This window comes from Setaria italica, chromosome III (genome assembly GCF_000263155.2).
Source record: "Setaria italica strain Yugu1 chromosome III, Setaria_italica_v2.0, whole genome shotgun sequence".
Lineage (NCBI taxonomy): Eukaryota > Viridiplantae > Streptophyta > Magnoliopsida > Poales > Poaceae > Setaria > Setaria italica.
The window spans coordinates 15791578-15806379 of record NC_028452.1 but is presented as its reverse complement, the minus strand read 5'-3'; positions in this window follow the sequence as shown (position 1 = coordinate 15806379).

Sequence of the window (14802 nt, the reverse complement as noted above, 5' to 3'; positions counted from 1 at the left end):
CAACCCTCTGATTTTGAGAACCGTAAACATGCTGATCGTGTTTTCAAACTCCAGAAAGCTCTTTATATCCTAAAACAAGCACCCAGAGCATGGTATGATAGATTGAAATCCTTTTTGCTTGGGAATGGGTTTGAAATGAGGTCAGTGGATAAAACACTCTTTCTCCTCAAGCAAGGCAATGCCTTGTTGATTATTCGGATATACGTGGATGATATTATCTTTGGTGGTTCTTCTCATGCTTTGGTTGCCAAGTTTGCAGATGATATGAGCATGAAATTTGAGATGTCGATGATGGGTGAGTTGACTTTCTTCCTCGGTCTACAAATGAAGCAAAGCTAGGATGGGACTTTGGTGCACCAAGGCAAGTACACTAAGGATGTGCTGAGGAAGTTTGACATGGCTGACTCCAAGCCATTTTCAACTCCCATGGCGACGATGATGGCTTTTGATGCGGATGAAGATGGAGAATCGGTGGACCAAAAGGAGTATCGGAGCATGATCGGCTCCCTCCTGTACCTAACGGTGATGAGGCCGAAATACACTTCGCTGTGTGTCTATGCGCTCATTTTCAAGCTTCACCAAGAACATCTCATCGTCAAACGGTAAACAGAATCATCAGGTACCTTTGTTTCACGCCTGAGTTTGGTTTGTGGTACTCTGCCTCCTCGACACTCACACTTTGCAGTTACTCCGATGCGGATTTCGCTGAGTGTCAGTTGGATCGCAAGTCCACTTCTAGTATTTGTCAGTTTCTTGGTTCTTCCTTGGTTTTCTGGTCTTCCCATCAGTTTCTTGGTTCTTCCTTGGTTTCCTGGTCTTCCCGCAAACAGTCCAGTGTTGCTCAGTCTACCACCGAAGCCGAGTACGTTGCCACTGCTAGTTGTTGTTCCTAGCTGTTGTGGATGATCTCCCCTTTGAGAGATTTTGGTTTGAGTTTTTCCCATGTACCTCTCTCATGTGATAGTACGAGTGCAATCAATGTAGCTCAGAATCCTATTCTCCACTCAAAAACCAAACACATAGATATGAGATACCATTTTCTGAGAGACCATGTTGAAAAAGGAGATATTGACCTTGGCTACGTTGCTACCCAAAACCAACTCGCTGACATCTTCACCAAACCCCTGGATCAAACCACTTTTGCTCGTTTGCGGGGGGAGCTGGGTGTGTGCTTTCCTTTTTGAGTTGAGTTTTGGAGCTTCTCTTGTATTATACTTGTATCATATTTCTGTATATACCATGGTAGGCTAGCCACCTTTTCATGATAACATTTTGTGTTTTTCATGTACATCTTATCATGCTATCTTTTGTAATATATTGTGGTGGATGATACATATGAACATCATGTCGTGCTTTACCTTAGTTCATATTTGGGTATGGCATGTTGTTCATCTGTATCATTTTAGATTAGTTCCATTACATCTGTATCATGTTACATTTGTATCATAGTGCACTAAATGAGCTTCTCCTATATATCCTGTATACTCTCTTATGCTACTTGTGAGCTAGTGCTTTGGTTGGTGATTTTGATGCAATGTGCAGTTATGCTCTTGATGATATTATCTTATAAACATGATGGGATAACTATTTTTTGAATCCAATGCTAATTCTATGCTATGAACTTGACTTGCTTATCACCCATGAGTAGATGCTTGTTTATGTATTGCTTTTGCTTGAATGTTGGTTCTATGTTTAGCTTTTATTTGGAATTCATATTCTTTTCAATTGGGTCAAATATCTAGGTATCATTGCAAATGTTTAGCCCATGATGCATTCCTTGGGTAAGCATGGCTTCTTTTTGCCACAAAGGCACTTCATGTATCTTGTTTTATGTGAATGATGAAAAGAAAAATTCTGCAATTCACCAAATTTTTGTGCTTTATGTTCATATCCTTGGTTGCTTAGTTGTTACATGTTGTCTACCAAAAGAAGTAGGCACATGGTTTCAACAAGCCTTGACATGACTTGTGATGGATATGTGGGTGTTTGCAATGATATTTTGTTGAGAATGTATCTTCCTTGTATGAGCTCTGATGGTCTAGTTTATTCTTGCTTGGGTGATTCATGACTAGGTGCTTGCTCGTGTGGTGATACTTTTACAAATTGCTAAAACTTGACACATGCTTCATCTCTTGTTTATATCATAATATCCTCTTGATGGCGATGCAATTGCTTTTTATGATGTATCTGCTTATGCATTATCTCACTAGTAGCCTTTGTGAGTGTTGTGTGGTATATTTGAGATTGTAGATTCTGCACCTCATGGCATGCATTTTGTGCTCTCATGCTATACTTGATGTTTGCAATGTCAACAAGGGGGAGAGATTCACACAAACTAATTTATTTATCAACAAGGGGAAAGATTGCATTTGTGCATATTTTCAGAGGGAGTGCATGGGGAGTTTTGTGAGCTCTTGTGCTCATTTGCCGGTCATATTGAGCTTTTACCTCTTCTTGAGGAGCCGGTGATTGGTATGAGCTTTTGATCTTCACATGATTGGTGTTGAGCCCTTTCTGCCTCTTAATGAGAGAACATGTATTTTGGTCTCAGTTGTGTAGAGCCATTGCCCTTGTCTTAGGGGACCGAGACTTCTCATTTCGAGTGATCTTGCGTTTGCCTTTTCCGTTGGCCTTTTGATTACTTGAATGAGTTTTTCTTTTTATTTCTCCTTCTTTTCTTCTTTTTCAACTATGAATTTGTGTTGGGTGTTGTCAATGCACTCATTAAGGGGGAGATTGACGACCAATGGTGGTCACCCTTGGATAATGAGTAATTGACAACGTTATGTGGAATGATGCTGCTCTTGGCTTGTGATGTGTAGGTGTAGGATGTGACATGGTGGCCGACGACGTGCGGTGAAGGTCAAGTGAAAGGTTCATGCTGATGGACCAAGGGCGGTGAAGGGTGAACACGAGTAGGCTTGTACCGAGGGACCCGAGGAGTTCGGGTGGAGTCATGAGCGATCCACATTGTGCACGGAAGGGCGAGAGAACATGACAGGATGGAGACGACATCGGTTGAGTCGAGCGGGAGGCTTGGTGGAGGCCGAACACGCATCGACATTGAGGAGGCCGCGTGGCGGCCAAGCGGAGATGGACGGTTTGGGTGGTTTGGGCCTCAAAACCACCGTGCAGGCAGGTTTCCTAGTTTGGGCCTCAAAACTAGGGGTTAGCCCGGTGCAGTCGGAGCTTCAAGAAGGTGGGCACGTGGAATCATCGGGAAGCTTGCGTCGAGGCGAAGCAAAGTCGTGAAGGTAGTGTGTCTGTCCGATGTGTCTACAAAAAACTGGACCAAAATGTCCCTGCATCAGGGTATTTTCGTCATCAACCAGGGACTATATATATTAGAATTGGCTAGTTTGAGGGTGTGCTTGGAACCCTAATTTCATTTGCTTAGAGGCTAGCCAAGTGCTTAGAGAGAGGAGAGGAGGGAGATGACACGGTGAGAGCTTCTTTTCTCTTTATTTCTTCATTCTAGGGGGAGGATGAAGGGTGGAGGCTAGTCTTCATCATGTAAAGATGTTGTCTGTGTAATTTAGTCGAATTTGTATCTCAAATTCATGGCTAAATCTTGTTATTTCTCCTATTTTTCTTTTTCAGGATTTTCGGGGAATGTTCGTGGGAATTTTCGTTCTTCAAGTTTGAGCCCAAATCCCACAACATTTGTTAGGGAAATTGTTGCTAGGACCCTTGTGAGCATCTTTGATGTGCTCTTCCCTTAAATCCCCCACGGATTCAGCTTGTATTTGAAGTTTTCCCAAAACTCTATCTTTTTTGTGTTCTTGACCGTATTCCGTGAAATCCATAGTGAAGTATTTATCTTTTTGAGAGGATCTTTTAGGCAAAGACTCACTAGGCTATTGTGGAGCTATGATTAAAATTTTGTGAATTTTGGAGGTCATTAGATTGAATTTTGAAGCGTTGACTTAAACTTTTCAGGCTGTTTTTCTAAGCTGTAGGAAGTTCCGACTCCGTGTAGGAATTTTCAACGGGACGGAAATTCCAACACTGAACCGGAAGGTCTGATGATTTATTTTTTGAAAACCTGAGTATCCTTTGACGGCAGTTTCTCAATACATCCGATAGGTGCCAGAAGTTCTAATACAGGGTCGGAAGTTCCGACAAAACCACTGAGGACCTCTTGTCGGAGCTTTGCAGACAGTTCTGATCCCATTTTCGGAACTTCCGATAAGAGGTTGGAAGTTGATACCTGGAAGGTGTTTTGAGCTTGGTTTTGCCTCAAGCTTTTGTGTTTTCTTCCGTGTTGCTTCCGAGCCTTCCTGGCATCGTTCCTAAGGTTAGTATGTCCGCTGTGACTACGTGATCTTGATAATAGCTAGAAGAGAGGGTTGAAGGTTACTTTTGGAATTAGGCCGAGTTTCTTGGAGAGATTTTTGAATTGGCTCCCATTCACCCCCCTCTGGTCGCTCCTTTTGGTACTTCACTTACTGGGGACATGGCGCAGGACAAGAAAGATCTTGCCAAGTTGTGGCAGTCATCCTCTGAGGTTTCTGAGCTATTATTTGTAAGTGTGCCAACCAACCTGGAGAACTTATATCTTAAATATCATTTCTGTGTAGTGCTCTGATTTTTGAAGTGTAAACAGGGCCTGGCAGCGCATCATGATCATAAGAGGGCAGACGCGATCCAGCGAGCCTGTGACGACCGACCCCAAATCTTTCGAGATAATCTTAATCCGAGTCCCAAATCCCACTGACTCAGCTTCCCCGAGTTTAAGCGCTCAACCTCCAGTTCCGGTCCTGACCCCTGGGAACCCGACCCCTCTCTGCCGGTTCCCAGCCCCGACCCTTGAAGACCCCAACTCACCCCGCCGGATCCTTCAAAGTCGCACCCACAGTGTCTCCTTTCAATCTCGAGCAGAGGACAAACCGAGACTGACCGGTGGACCCGCAATCTTTTCCCCCGATCTCCCGGTGCAGACGCACTCGAGTGGCATGCCCGCTTCAGAGCTTCTCCGCCGCGTGGCTCAACTCCTCCGACCCCCGATGCTCCGCCCCGTCGCCGGCCACGATCGGATGGATTCCCGCGCCCTCTTCCTCAATCGCAGCGGAAGCCCCTCTGCAACCCTTTCTGCAGCGCCTCGCAGCTCGCGCACATCATCACCTCGCCAGACCCCCGGCTGCAAGGCCCGATGCCTCCCGGCTTTTCCGCCGCCTCCCACAGTCGCGCCGCCCCAGATGCGCTACGCGATGATTCCTCCTTCGCCAACCCCGACCCCGGCCGCGACAGCTCCTTTTCCGCCTTGCCAGAGCTGCGCCCCGACAGACCGCTGCTTCGCGCTCACCCGTGCAGCCGCAGCCCGCTTGTCTTCTCACCTGTGCAACCTCGCTTCTAGCGCCGTTCCCCCTGTCACACCCATCAGATCCGCCGCACGACGACTCCCGCCTCCGCCAAATCGCAACCACGGCAAAACCGCGCCTGCGCCGCCCTATCTCCAGTGCCCAATGGCCGAAGGTGTCATCCCCGAAGTCCTGCTCCGCCGCCCCTCGTTGCTCAATCGCCGCCATGGCAGCGCACTCCCTCTTTTCTTCCCGGTCTTCGTGCTGCTCCAACCCTCTCTCTTCCGCGCAGCTATAAAAGGGAATGCCAGAGTCCCACCAGAGTTCCCTTCTCCATCGCTGCCTTACCGTCGTTCCTCTGTTTCGTGCTCAAGCGCTGCCACCTAAGTTCCTGAGGAACTCTCCTCTCCGCTCAACACCCGCCCTTCCCAATCCACCCAGCCACTTGCTCCTCTGCGCTGTGCTAAGAGCTTGCTTGTTGTCCACAAGAAGCACCACCGCCGCCGGAGCACTGCCGGACATCGCCGCTGCCCAAGTCTTAGTGCTTCAGCCCTTCCGCCCAAGTCTGCTCCTTCCCGACCCCAAGCTTCACCTGTAAACCGAAGGTAAGCTGCCGACCCCTTTTCCGCCTCGCTCGACCCTGTCTGTCCGCCCAACCCCTTTTTCCGCCTCGCCCGACCCTGCCTGTCCGCTTGACCCCTTTCTCCACCTCGCCCGACCCTGTCTGTTCGTCCGACCCCTTTCTCCGTCTCGTCCGACCCTGTCTATTTCGCCGACCCTTTTCCGCCTCGCCCGAGGACTCGGCTGTATCCTTTTCCTTGACCCGAGGGTATATGTGTAAAAAAAATCGGGGACTTCTCTGCGCTAAGTCTGAGGACCCCCAGCACAACTATCCCTCTAGTCTAAGGGTCAGATCATAAGTTTCTTCCCATCCGACCCTTTTATCTTGCTCTCCACCAACCCAAGTACACTTCCCCACCTTTTCTGTAGCTTTACTACCAGTGTTCGAGCTCTAACTTGCAAGTGTTGCTGTTGAAATAACCGTCTAAAGTGCTAACTCCTGCTTTTGCATTCGTGTAGAGTTGCATCTCGTTGACGGCGTCTACGAGCTGTAGCCGGTGCCAGAAGATGGAGCTGTAGCTGAGCTACCGCTTCCAGAAGCCGAAGCCGCCCCAGCAGAAGACCCGTTCCCTTCCTCCTCGCTCGAAGGCAAGCCCCGGAGCATGAACCCCAGTTTCCCAAACTTGCGCATGCCTTCTTCATCATGTTTGTGCATTTACATATAGGAGTTGTTTGCAACCGTAGATGCATGGTGTAGTTCCTTGATCTGATCACTAGTTTGTTGGACTGAGTAGTTGCTATGCTTAAATAGGAAGCGGTAAAAGTCGAGTGATTTCCTGTCACTCGCAAGTTATAGGAGTGGTTGTTTCTCCTTCTGTTACAACTATAAGGATGATGGACGGGGCAGGGTTCTGGTTAACTTTTGGTGGTCGGCTGATCCCCCATCTGTTTATGGAATCTGTTAAGGCCCGACAGTGGTGGTGTTCGTGATCAAGTGTTTGAAAGTACTAACCTCATACTCAGTATGGGATGGGGAAGCCTAGTACCGGATTGAACCTAGACGTGAGCGATCGCCCCATTGTCCTTGGAACGGAGTTCCCCTGCGGCCGCACGTGGTGGCAAGTGTGGTCACAGAATAGCAGAGGCCGGGTCTGTGGAACCTTGCACCAAAGAAAATGGGCCCGACACGGGTTAGGGAATTGATGGGGAAGGCCGACACAGGAAGCGACCTCGGTGGTGCGCGGATGTCGTGAGGTTAGGTTCACCATGCATGGTTAAAGAACTCGAATTGATTCGTCTGCCTCTCACAGTTTGAGACTGCTTGATCGCTATGCTACACTGAGTAATAAAGGAATATGATGATGACATGGTCTTGTTGATGTTGTTTTACCCTTTTGGTTGGATCTATGTTGCTTAGAGTAAGTTGCCAACTTAGACCGGTTAATGAACTTAGAATCTGAGCTAAAACCTTGAAAATAAGGATCTACTTAGTGCTTTTGGCAAACAAACCCCTCAGCCTAAGAGCCTTGCATGTCTAGAAGTGGTGGAGTAGTTTTACTCCCGATCGGTTAAGTCTTGTTGAGCTTAGTAGCTCAGCCTTGCTTGTGGCTTTCTTTTCAGGTGAAGTCGCAGCTCCTGAGTCTGCTCCTGTTGGCACTTGGCCACCCTAACTCCCTCCGGGTTGGACGGTCGAGTGGGATCCCTCCTCGGACAGCGAGGAAAGGGATCATTGATGTCTTGGCTGGCCTCACCAAGGACGTCCGACCCCGACGCTAGCTTCCGCTGTTTTAATTTTTTTTTCCGCTGCTTTTGAACCTTGTAAAACTCTGATGTTTGTTTGTTATTGAACTAAATGGTCAAATTTGTTTAACTTAGTGGACCTGTTGTATTCTCTGGAACCACTCACCTTCGTGTGGGTTTTGCTAAACTCGGTCCTGTCAAAGAGGTTGAATCGGATAAAATCCGACGGCATCTCGAGTTAGCACGATTAAGGCATGAGTATCGCATCTGAAGCGACTTAACTGTGCTTTAGTCGAGTTAATCCGAGGTGGTTCTGCCACAGAGCCGAGCAAGATCTCCTAAAGGCAGAGCGACTTGAGGCTGACCTCACAAAGGCCAAAGAAGATGTCGCGCAGAAAGACCTGGATCATGCCTTGCAGCAACAGATTCTTGCTGCACACTTCAAAGCTACGTTGTGCCGACCTATTGACTCGGCTCTGTCCCCGAAGTCTTGGTGCTGATATATACTTGTTCGAATGAGCAAACGCCGAGGTGAGGGAGCAAAGACTCAAGCAAGACCTCAAAGAATGCAAGGCTGCAAATGCTTGTCTCCAGCAAGAGCACAACGTGGCAATTCACCGTGAGTACGCTGTGTCACAAAAGCTGGTTTACGAGGCCAGCGCGCGCAAAGATAATGAACGATGCTTAGAAGCTGCACTACAAAGTCTTCAGCGTGACCAATCGGTGATTGCAAGGTTGGAGGTGGAATTGGAAGATCTGCGTAGGGCGGCCAGTTTTGTGATGGACATGGTCCAACCCAAGACTGACCCGACCACGCTGACGCCACTTCTTGATCACCTTTAGAGTATGCCTGGTCAGCTGAAAGAGCTGCTGAAGGACACCGCGGTGGAGTGCGGTAAGTAAGAAGGGGAAAATAGAATACATAGCTTTTAATCCCTAATGGTAGAAGCGTCGTAGGTGCTCGATGTTCCATGGATTGGGGACGCTTGAGCCGTCTACCCATTGGAGTCGATAGGTGCCTAGCTAGATGACTTCTTTGATGATGAAGGGGCCCTCCTAGGGAGCTACCAACTTGTGCATGTCCTTGGTGGATTGGATCCGGTGAAGCACCAAATCACTGACGTTGAAGGAGCGTTCTTTAACATTCCGATTGTGGTAGCGTCGTATCTGCTTCTTGTGGCGTGCATGCTAGATGAGAGCCGCCACTCGGTGCTCCTTCAGGCTATCGATGTCGACCCACCGGCTTTTTTCCACTTCGCCTTCCTCGTCCTACTAGATGTGTGGGGTGTCAAAGGCTATGTTGGACGGCAAGACGCCCTTTGAGCCGTACACCATGAAGAAAGGACTATAGCTGGTAGCCCAACTTTTCTGGGTCCGTAGGCTCCAGATGACATCGGGTAGCTCACGTAGCCACTTGGTGGCGTACTTGGATGTGTCATTGAAGATGCGAGACTTAAGGTCCTGCAGGACCATCCCATTCGCACATTCGACCTATCTGTTGCAGCGCGGGTGCACTACTGAGGATTAGTACACATCGATGAGGTTGTCTTGGCAAATTCCTAGAACTCGGAGCCTGTGAACTGCTTGCCAAGGTCGGTGATTATCCTATTTGGAACTCCAAAGTGGTGTGTGATCTTTTCCATGAATTGAGTGGCTTTAGTTGACTCGATGTTGGTGATAATCTTGACCTCAATCCACTTGATGAATTTATCAATAGCCACAAAGATGTGAGTGTAGCCTCCCGGAGCGGTCTTGAAGGGTCCGACCATATCTAGCCCTGAGCATGCGTAGGGCTAGGATGGTGGGATGGTGCGTAGGGCTTGGGCTTGTAGGTGTTGTTGCTTGGATAAGAATTGACACCCTTTTCACCTGTGGACGAGCTCCTTTGCGTCGGCTACCGTTGTTGGCCAATAGAAGCCAGAGTGAAACGCCTTGCCGAGCAAAAAGTCTAAAGCGGTGTGGTTCCCGCATGTGCCCGAGTAGATCTCATGAAGGAGGTCAGTGCCCTCACTTCGAAGAATGCACTTCATCAAGATGCCTGTGGATGCGGCCTTTCTGTAGAGCTCCTTCCCGATGACGTCGTAGTTTGCACTGCGCCAAGCTAGTTTCTCGTATTCTATCTTTTCCCCTGGCGCCAGCTGGTTAGTGATCAAGGCTATGAGCGGAGCGTGCCAGTCTTCTTCTTCCTCAATCATCATGACGTTAGTGGGAACTTGGTCGGCTAGAGCCTCAGTACTATCATTGACCTGGTCCGGTTCGAGAATTTTGATGGAGGGTTTCTGGAGGTCCTGGATGAAGACGCCGACCGGGACTTGTGCACGCTTGGAGCTGAGCTTGGACAGGACGTCAGCGGCGAAGTTGTGTTCCCTAGGGACATGGTAGAACTCGAGACCATCGAAGTAGGTCTCAAGTTTGCGGATTTCCGCACAATAAGCATCCATGGTTTCCTTGGTGTAGTCCCAGTTCTTGTTGACTTGCTCGATGACGATCTTGGAGTCACCATACGCAAGGATGTGAGGGATATGGGTACCCCATGGGTCCCCACCGACTAAGATACTAGTCGGTCCTGACAAGTGGGCCTGCTCGACCAGAACGTGCGGGCCAAGGACATGAAGATACTTGAAGTACACATCAAAGAGGCTGGGTGATTAAAATCAGCCCGGGTATTGTGGGATACATATTGTAATCCGACTCAAATTACCTTCCATATAACTACCAAGTAGATTAGATTCAAATCGACTTGTAACCGTAGGTCGTCAGTCTATATAAGGCAGCCAAGGGCGCCTCCTGAAAGCAATCCAACATATTTCAATTCTCAAACACTACAAACCACTAGAATGTAGGACGTAGGGTATTACTCTTCGAAGGCCTGAACCTATCTAAATCCTCGTGTTCTCGTGATCACCTTTGAGTTCTTGGTCTCACAATCCTCTCTGCCTACAAATCAACTACTTGGGTAACCCCCTGGTGGACTGTTGGGCTACTAAATCTGACACAAGGTGATCGAGCGGCCAGCGTAACAATCACCCCAACAATGACAACCGATATAACTACTTGGGAGGTCACAATCGCAAGAGGAAGCCAGACAATACTGTCGCGGCAATGTCCCAATCTTCCAAGAAAGGTAGTAGGAATCAAGAAAGGACTCCGTTCAGTGAGCTCCTGAAGAAGCAGTGCCCATGGCACCCATATCATAAACACTCTGCGATGGATTGCTATAGTTTGTGTAGAATCATGAAAGATCTGTCGAAACCTTCTGGAATAAAGGACAAGGGCAACGCAAAAGAAGATGAAGACGATGGTGATAATGGCAAATTTCAGAACCCATCCAATACCATCAACATCATCTTCGGCGGCACATCGGGTACTACTACTAAGCGGTCCTAGAAATTAGCCCTCCGAGAGATTATGCCCATTGAACCAGCAAAGCCTACGTTTACCAAGTGGTGCAAGGTGCCAATCACCTTCTCTAGGAAGGATCAGTGGACTAGTTTCTCGAACCCAAGACACTACCCTCTCGTCCTGGATCCAGTTGTCGCAGGCTCCAGATTCACAAAAGTACTCATTGATGGCGGTAGCGGTCTCAACGTACACTTTGCCAAGACATTGAGGAAGATGGGCCTCGACATTTTGGATATGCTCACCCCGACGAACTTACCGTTCTACGGGATTGTCCTAGGAAACGCGGCTGTACCTCTTGGTCAGGTGGTTTTGGTAGTTACCTTCGGGTTCAAAGAACACTACCAGACAGAGTACATCCGGTTCGAGGTGGCTGATTTCGAAATATCGTATCACGCTATCCTTGTAAGATCTGCCTTGGCCAAATTCATGGCCATCCCGCATTATGTGTACCTAGTACTCAAAATGCCGGGACCCAAGGGAGTACTCTCGCTGCGCGGAGACTTGAAGAGATCATACGACTGCAACACGGTAGCCGAGGAGCTGGCAGCGACTACTCAAGTACCAAATTCAATGACGCAAGTCTTCGCCACTTCCAAGAAACTGTCCCCGTCAGAACTCGAGATCCCAGAGAAAAAGTTGGGGGAAACCAAGGTCAAGCCAGCAAGTGAAGTCGACACCAAAGCCATTGACCTTGAGACTGGCGAAAGCTCTAAGATAGACTTGATTGGTTCAGGGCTTGACCTTAAATAGGAAGCTGTGTTTGTTAGCTTCCTTCGGGTCAACCGAGACATCTTCGCATGGAAGCCATCAGATATGCTGGGGGTGCCCAAGGAGTTGATCGAACACTCACTAGATGTGGATCCCAAAGCTACGCCAAAATGACAACGACTACGCTGATTTGCCCAAGACAGAAGAGAAGCAATCAAAAAGCAGTTGGCCAAACTACTCGCGGCGGGTTTCATAAAGGAAGTCTATCATCCAGAATGGCTGGCCAATCCCATCTTGGTGTGGAAGAAAAATAACAACAAGTGGAGGATGTGTGTCGACTACACATACCTCAACAAGCACTATACAAAGGATCCCTTCGGACTCCCTAGGATTGATCAAGTCATTGACTCGATAGCAGGATGCGCTCTACTCTACTTCCTTGCTTGCTACTCGGGGTATCACCAGATAGATCTCAAGGAAGAAGATCAAATCAAAACCGCGTTCATCACCCCATATGAAGCTTTCTGCTACACAACAATATCCTTCGAGTAGAAAAATGCAGGTGCCACATATCAACGTGCAATCTAGGAGTGCTTCAAGAAACAACTACACCGCAACATAAAGGCATACATGGATGATGTGGTTGTAAAGACTAGAAATCCTAACAACTTGATTGCGGATTGGAAAGAAACCTTCGCAAGCTTACAAGAATTCCGATGGAAGCTAAATCCAACAAAGTGCATGTTCGGCGTACCCTCCAAAAAACTGCTCCGGTTCATCATCAGCCATCGAGGGATTGAGGCTAATCCCGAGAAGATCTCCACCATCACCAACTTATACGCTCCATCGTGCATCAAAGACGTCCAGAAGCTAACTGGATGCATGGCGACCCTCAACAGATTCATCTCAAGGCTTGGAGAACGGGACTACCCTTCTTCAAACTATTCAAGCGGCCAGATAAATTCCAGCGGACCGAGGAGGCAGATCAAGCCCTACAACAGTTGAAGGACTTCTTATCAAAGCTGTCGGTCCTCACAGCGCCAAATCCTAATGAAGACTTGCTACTCTACATCGCCGCAACTACCAACATCGTCAGCATGGCGATCGTGGTCAAAAGACCAGAACCAGGCCATGTATACAAAGTACAGAGGCCCATCTACTTCATCAGCGAGGTGATGTTAGATTGCAAAACTAGGTACCCACCAGTTCAGAAATTGCTATACGTAATACTACTCACCTCGCGGAAGCTACAACATTACTTCTAGGAATACAACATCTTCGTCGTCACAGACTTCCCCCTAGAAGAAATTCTCCACAATTGAGATGCAATAGGAAGAATATCCAAGTGGGCGGTAGAACTCAGAGCATTGTCCCTGGAATTCAAGTTGAGGACTGACATCAAGTCACAAGCACTAGTCGATTTCATGGCAGAGTGGCGGGAAAATAAAGTACCAATGCTAGAAGAACGCAGAGCATTGGGTCATGTACTTCGATGTATCTCTCAAGCTCGAGAGCGCCAACGCAGGGGTACTCTTAATCTCTCCCAAAGGTGAACAATTGAAATATGTCTTGCAAATCTTTTGGGAGGTATGCAACAATGAAGCTGAATACGAAACACTTCTGCACGGGCTTCGCAAGGCAGTTTCGCTGGGAATCAGCAATTGTTGGTCTACGGCAACTCACTGGTGGTAATCAGTCAAGTCAACAATGAGTCGGATCACCGCAAGGACAACACGGATGTGTACTTCCTGGAAGTACGCAAGCTAGAGAACAAGTTCTCTGATCTAGAGTTCCACCACGTGGTTTGCGACAACAACGTAGCCGCGGACGTCTTATCCAAGCTTAGATCTACTCGTGCTCAGGTTCCAGCTGGGTCTTCGTCCATGAACTTCACAAGCCATCCATAGCGCAGCCGGCACCACCAAAAAGCACCAATTGAGGTCACGATGCACCAGACCAGGAGGTTATGATAATCGATGTAGACTGGAGAACCTCCTTCACCAAACAAAAGCAGAACAAGTCTCATGATGCGGCAAGAAATATGTACTAGTTGGAGACAAGCTATACAGAAGAGGCGCATCATCAGGAGTACTCATGAAGTGCGTCTCATGGAAAAATAGTAAGGACATACTTAAGGAAATCCACAAAGGCATCTGCGGCAACCACGCATCTTCAAGAACAATCATGGCAAGGCTTTTATAGCAGGATTCTATTGGCCTACAACTCTCGCTGACGCCGAAGATCTAGTCTGCCGATGCCAAGGGTGTAAATTCTTCGCCAAGCAACAATACATCCCTGCCTACAAGCTGATCACCATACCACCCTCTTGGCCCTTCGTATGCTAGGGGCTAGACATGACTGGCTTGCTGCCTACGGTGCCTGGAAGATTCAACTGAGTACTCGTGCTAACCGATGAGTTTACCATGTGGATCAAGGTGAAGCCACTAACCTGCCCCAAGGCAGACAGAATACTCGACTTCCTTGATAAAATTCTCCATCACTACGGCTTTCCCAATCGCATCATTACAAACCTAGGCTCAGATTTCAACAATCACAGGTTCTGGGAGTACTGTGAGAACAGCGGGATCAACGTCCGATACATTTCTAACGCTCATCCACGGGCTAATGGCAAGGTTGAGCGCGCCAATAGGATGTTACTGGAGGCACTCAAGAAAAGACTATATGACATTGGAAACACCAAAAGGGACAAGTGGCTCAAGGAGCTACCCAATGTCCTCTGGGGGCTTTGCACTCAGCCATGCAAGCCTACCGAGTACTCGCCCTACTTCCTAGTCTACGGATCAGATGTCGTCCTTCCCGCTGATGTCATGTGGAAATCTCTAGTAGTCGAGCAGTATGAGGAGGGCGCCACAGAAGAAACAAGGCATCTAGACTTAGACAGCCTCGAAGAAGCTCACTTTGCAGCACTTGTCCAGTCAGCAAGGTACCTTGAAGGAATCCGCTGCTATCATGATCGCAATGTCAAAGAACGTTCATTCAACACCGGAAATATGGTCCTCAAGTGTATCCAAGACACCAAGGCACTGCACAAGCTAAATTCACCATGGGAGGGTCCTTTCATCATCTCCAA